Here is a 6,895-nt window from a genome sequence, read left to right on the forward strand (position 1 = left end):
GACACCCCCAATAAAGGGAGTGATTCTGCAGCGTGTACCACAGACCACTCTCAGTTCCTATGCTCCTGGCTGATGTTTGGTCACTTTTGAATGCTGGCGGTGCTCCACTTCTAGTGGAGCATGCAGACCGGAGTCTACAAACCCACACATTGTGGCCTGCTGGAGGTCATTTGCAGCTCTGCAGTGCTCCTCCTGCTCAAAGGCGGACGGTACGCGTCCTGCTAGCGGGTTGTTGCCCTCCACGGCCTTCCTCCACGTCTCTTGATGTACTGGCCTGTCTCCTGTAGCGCCTCCATGCTCTGGACACTACGCTGACAGACACAGGCAAACCGTTCTTGCCACTAGCTCGCATTGATGTTGCCCATCCTGGATGAGCTGCACTACCTGAGCCACTTGTGTGGTTTGTAGACTCCGTCTCATGCTACCACTAAGTGAGAGCACCGCCAGCATTCAAAAAGTGACCAAAACATCAGCCAGGAAGCAATAGGAACTGAGAAGTGGTCTGTGTCACCACCTGCAGAATCACTCCTTTATTGGGGGGTCAATCAATCAATCAATCAAGTTTATTTTATATAGCCCTTCGTACATCAGCTAATATCTCGAATGCTGTACAAACCCAGCCTAAAACCCAAACAGCAACAATGCAGTGTATAGCACTTAGTGTCTTGCTAAGTGCCTATAATTTCCACCTTTGTCTATTTATTTGCACAAACAGCATGTGAAATGTATTGTCAATCAGTTGTGCTTCCTAAGTGGACAGTTTGATTTCACAGAAGTGTGATTGACTTGAGTTACATTGTGTTGTTTAAGTGTTCCCTTTATTTTTTTGAGCAGTGTATTTGCCACTGCAAACGACAACAGCCCATCAACCAGTCAACTAAATGGGGTCAGCCCTTAAAATAAAGCTTGTGAAAAGCAAACAATGACTTATTGGTCATTGTAACTGTAATGTTGAACCATGTCCCTCATGGGATCACCCCATCCTATGCATAACTACAGTTGACCATTGTCATGGTTCAACATTACAGTTACAATGTCCCCTCATAGGATTACCCCATCCTATTGCATAACTACAGTCTACCAGCCCGGCCCACCTCAGGTAGGCTTATCGTAGCCTATAAAGCCCCAATACTCCCCCTCAGCTCCTTGCACTGCATTCAGGCTTCCAGCCCCATCCCCACCAGGAAAAAAGCCATCTCTGCCATAACCGTCCGTCCACCTGGAACCTCTGCCATGCAGTCTGCCGAGACCAACACCAAGCTGAACCGGGTTGCCTGCTCCTGGCTCTGAGGCGCTACAGCGCTGCAGTTCACAACATGGAACAGACTGTCCTCCTCCCCAGCCTACTCAGAGATGTGGAGTCAGACGAAGAGGAAGACTGTTTCCAGGACTGTCACTCTGCAGCCGAAGCTCCTGTAAAGACCTCTATGACTACTATCTGATGCTGAAGGCTGTCAGGAACACAGTGGAGAGTGGTCTGGTCACGCTGGATGACCGCAAGGCCAAGACCCAGACCTACCTGGCCCAGAATAAGACCCTGGAGCCCATGCTGGAGGCTGACCCCGAGGCCTTGTTCCACTTCCACCTCAGAGGACTGTTCTCTGTCATGGGAAACCTCACAAGAAGTCCCAGGGCGTCACGACCAAGTACATGGACATCATCGGAATAATGAATTAGAAGACTCAGGTTAACCCCATCGACAAAACAAGCAAAACATTTTTGGGCTTGAACAAACTAAGATTTACACCTGTCAAGCTGTTTACAATAATGTCAATAACACCATGTCGTGTGTAAAATTGAATTAAAAAGGTGCTTTTGTCGAAACTGACTTCTGCATGTCTTTGTTTTTTTGAAATGTCCAAAGACACTTAGTGATTAGAGTAAAAAAACACATACAGCAGCTACAGGATGACATGTGTGTCGCTGATCTGCTTCCCCATCAGTATTCATCAAGACTAACATAGCAGACAATATTAGATACATCTAATTATGTGTGAATTGTGTCCTCGTGATCTTCAGTTAAAGATGCAATTAGTTAAATCAGCTACATGTTTATTAGGGAATGGAGGGGGGGGGGTGTGACACCAATCAGCCCCCCCGAGGACTGGAACTGCCCAGGCCTGCAACCTGTCACAAGCTTTCAGCTCGACTTGGTGATCGAAGCCTGGGCATCCAAGGCAACTGTCACATTAAATTATGCTATTCTATATCCATGAACAACAGGCGATAATACGACCTATTATCTGAAACATAATGACAACACTTTATTGGAGAGGAATAATATTCTGTGTAAACAAAGAGCACATTATTTGAGTAGGATTTATTTTATTATATACAAGACTCTTTAGGATTTGACATAATGTAATGGTGATCGCATTAACACCAACTAGGTACTACAGAGACAGTGGTATTCTGTTCAAATTTCTTCTTCTCCTCAGCCAGCCTCCTACACTCAGCGCAATTGGGTGAAAAGGCTCCACAATCTCTGCAAATGTCTTTCTTCTCTGTGAGATTAACAAAAAAACACTTGATTAAATATTGAATAAAAATGACTGACATATGTACATATCAGTAGTTGCGCCGAGTTTTGTGAAAACAAGCTGGTTGATTGCTCTGTGTATGTCAATACCATATAAAATGTAAGAAATCAATAACATCAAAATGTGCCAATGACGTAACATTTGGTGCAGGATGGAGGAATGGTATTTCTTTGCGGTCAGGTCACAGCTAGAGCCTGATTTGTGACTAGAAGAAAACAGGCCTGTGTAATTTATCTGATGGTCCATGAAAACATTATGAAAGCTATGGGTGGTGTTGCCTAGAATCTAGCCTAGTGATTGACTTCATGGATTCATGTGAAACATCAGTCCAATTCATTTACCTCTTGTGGAAAAGTTCTCTGGGTGGATCGTACGTATTCGTTCATGTCTCGGTTCAGTCTAGCGTATGTGTAGTTCTCGTGTTTGGTGACATGGTAAACCAATGAACCAACCAATGGATGCCAGCAAGCTTGCCGGTGAACACCTGCCAAAAACAAATGACAAATACAGGTGAGTTGATCGATACAGGCCATTTGATCGATACAGGTGGTCCACCCTGTCCGCATATCATGATGACACTCACCGGCGTCGATCAATGAGAGAATATTTGAAAGTAGACAAGGTAGCAGCGTACACATTGTTGGATTAATTCATGACGCAAAAAAACATTTTAATAACAAGATTTTTCTAAATTCAAAACTGGACCCCCTGCAACTGTACACAGTTCATTTTATGAGACTGCCAGTTCCCACACAATCGAGAACATAGATAGTATTGCCATTCCTGGGTAGTTTAAAAAAAAATCCCTGTATCGTTTATCTTTTATTTATTTTTAAATTGGCAGACCTGAACTTCCAGTGAATAGTATCAACTTGGGGGGGTTAAATCCCATTCTGGTGTTACAATCTGTAGCTAGTTAGCCTAGATCAGCCTGTAAAGTGTCATTTCTATATGATTAAAATACCTATAAAGCCTATTTTATATTTGTTCTGGTTACATCGACGCTATAAGACATCCTGACATGACTGAAGGATGGGTATTTTTGGGAACGTTCCAACAGAATCTTCCAAAACCGTGTAAAAGTACAAGGTTGTCAAACAAACAACGCATAAACAAAAATAACATGAACAATTCACCTAGCTAACTAGCTGCAGAACAGTGTAGCAACTCACCATGTAGCTTTTTATTACATGTTTTGTCGATAGGCTACCAGAGGTGAGGACATTTTTCGGAATAAACATGGGGAGTGAAACATTTTAAATAGACCACTCCCTACCCGGTATCTTATTCTGCCGTTATACAACTTTGTATGTGTTTTGTTGTTGGTAACCTTGTTATTTACGTGAAGTTTTTTTTTATAACAGATTCCTTTTGGAACCTTAACAAAATTATACCAAACACCATGACTGATATGCTGTCAGTCAACTGAAAAGGCCACATTTCATAGACCAATCGATCCCAGTTATTATTGCATACTAGAAAATATATTTTCCATCTTTCAGTGTATATAATTGTAACATTAGTTTACAGAAGACAGGTGGATTTTGGTTAAGAATAGAAGCTGGCAAGCCGTGTTCTTATGTTGTAATCAGCTGTCAAGCTAACCACCAGTTACAGTATGTGTTTGTAGCCAGCGGTGTTAGCTAGCTGACAACGTTAAATCGTTACGTTTTGTTTGATAATTAAAACAGCTAGCTTATATATAGCCTAATGACATTATAATGACTTGACCTGGCTCTCGTTGAGATCAAACTAGTTAACTAACAGTTAGTTACTGCGTAATTTTTAGCGGCTTAGCGCTAGGCGACTCATGCTAAAGTGAGCTAGGCGACCCACCTGATATTTCATGGCGGCCTGCGGTTTGATGGCATTCTGTTAGCATCGCAGAGCACCAGCCGATAATACCGAGCCAGACCGAGTTTCGGTTGATTATTCCTGGAGGTGAAGGGCCTTCGCCTCATCTGGGGAGCCCCATGTCGAGAAAAAACACTGATCCAAACAATTAATTATAAACTGACTTTATTGACTAGCCTGTTAGCGCTTCACCTCACAGAGGAAACCAAGGGCATATTATTTAAGCCGTTCAGTGTAACCGTGAACCACTCCGTCAAGGAACCAAACAGATGGTTCCGCACAAAAACTGGATTCTTCTATTTTCAGTTCACATAATTCCTTTTATTATAGCAACCATATTTGCATGGATTGTTTTCATCAAAGATAAAACACATTTATTAAATTCAATAATTTTGCCCCAACTCCTAAAGTGACTACATTTCAATTGCCCTGACACTTATTATAGCTTCTTGTCCTATTCTTCTTGTCCTATTCTACACTGTTGGGTAGCGCTTGCAAGTTAAACATTTGTACTTGTGCATGTGAACAAATAAAACTTGAACTAGGTGATGGTTGGAATATTTTGCATTTTTTTTTTTTTTAGCACTGAAGGTAGATACAGAGCATTCCAGAAAGTATTCAGACCCCTTCCCCCTTTCCACATTTTGTATGTTAAAAACCTTGTTCTAAAATTAATTCAATAAAAAACAGAAAACCTTATTACATAAGTATTCAGACCCTTGCTATGAGACTCGAAATTGAGCTCAGTGGCATCCTGTTTCCCATTGATCATCCTTGAGATGTTTCTACAACTTGATTGGATTCCACGGCTGGTGTAAATTCAATTGGATTGACATGATTTGTAAAGCTGTCATCTGTCTATATAAGGTCCCAATAGTTGACAGTGCATGTCAGAGCGAAAAACCAAGCCACAAGGTCCAAAGAATTGTTTGTTAGAGCACGGAAATAAGATTGTGTCAAGGCACAGATCTGGGTAAGGTACCAAAAATATCTGCAGCATGAAAGTCCCTCAAATGCACAGTGGCCTCCATCATTCTTAAAATGTAAGAAGTTTTGGCACCACCAAGACTGCTTCCTAGGAGCTGGTCGCCCAGTCAAACGGAGCAATCTGGGGTGAAGGGCCTTGTCAGGGACGTGACCAAGGAACCCAGTAGTCCTCTGACAGAGCTCCAGTGTTCCTCTGTGGAGATGGCGAGAACCTTCCAGGAAGACAACCATCTCTGCAAGCACGTCCACCAATCAGCCTTCAACGGCTAGAGTGGCCAGACGGAAGCCACTCCCTCAGTAAAAGGCACCTGACAGCCCGCTTGGAAAATTCCAAAAAGCACCTAAAGGACTCTCAGACCATAAAAACAAGATTCCCGTCTGATGAAAATCAACTCTTTGGCCTGAATGCCAAGGTCACGTCTCTGAGGAAACCTGGCAGCATCCCTACGGTGAAGTATGTTGGTGGCAGACGAGGAGGCTTGTAAAGTAAAATAAATGGAAGAAAGTGAAAGTGTCTGAAACTTTCTGAATGCACTGTAACTTTTCTCCTTCCCCCTTCTGACACCCAGGTGCGACACTCATCTCTGTCGTGCCCTGGCAAGTATCCTCAGATTGGGATGTCGGCCCAACCACCTCAAGCTCAAACCTCGACAAATAGAGAGGCTCTTTCCTCCCGGGGGAGCTGCCGCTCCAAGACCTCTCCATCACGGTTTACAACTCCATGGTGTCCCCCTCCCGAAGCAAAGAACATCCGCATGACCATTGTTCCAACACCCTGTTGTCCTCTATAAACATCAAAGCAGTGACTCACCCTGCAGTCAATGCTCTACAACATCCGTAGAGTACGACCCACCTCACACAAAGTGGCGCTTGTCATCTCCCGTTGGACTACTTTGGCCAACTCCGCTGTTGGGCCTAGGGGCTCCCCGTTGGCTTTGCCATCAAACCCCATGCAACATGCAGCCCGCCGTGTGTGTCAACCTTCCACCCTACGGACGGGGGGGGGGGGGGGGCTGCTCTCGCTCAGTCCAGTCAAGCTCTCTCTGTCCTGGCACTCCCATGGTGGAACCAAGCTTCCCCGCTGAAGCTAGGACGCAGAAGCCTTGCCTGATCTGTTGAAAACATCTGAAATACCTGACCTCTTCAAGGCGAATCTTAAATAATCCCCACAGTGACCCCCCCCCCAACCCGACCTCACCTTGTTGAACTTAACACTGTAAACTTGACTTAATACTCAGACCTTGCTGATACACATTATTAAGGAAAAATGTAATTACTGATGCCGTGTGAGTATGTGGTTGTCCACCTACTGTAGCTATCTTAAGTGGAATGCATAAGCGCTCTGGATAAGAGTGTTTTCTAAAATTACAAAAAATGTAAATGTCATTGAGTAAGATGTACATAAAGTTAGGGGTAAATTCACTAAGCAACGCAGATAGATAATTAAACATAGGAAGGTGATTGGGGGCAGTAAATGGTACCATAGCAGAAATTAAATCATAATACTAATGAAA

General features: G+C 43.6%; 1 pseudogene; it reads left to right on the forward strand.

The window, feature by feature from the left end:
• Positions 1–1,163: 1,163 nt before the first annotated feature.
• On the forward strand, positions 1,164–1,744 carry LOC112071339 (mid1-interacting protein 1A-like; annotated as a pseudogene).
• The last annotated feature ends 5,151 nt before the right edge of the window (positions 1,745–6,895 follow it).

Source organism: Salvelinus sp. IW2-2015, unplaced genomic scaffold (genome assembly GCF_002910315.2).
Source record: "Salvelinus sp. IW2-2015 unplaced genomic scaffold, ASM291031v2 Un_scaffold1587, whole genome shotgun sequence".
Taxonomy (NCBI): domain Eukaryota; kingdom Metazoa; phylum Chordata; class Actinopteri; order Salmoniformes; family Salmonidae; genus Salvelinus; species Salvelinus sp. IW2-2015.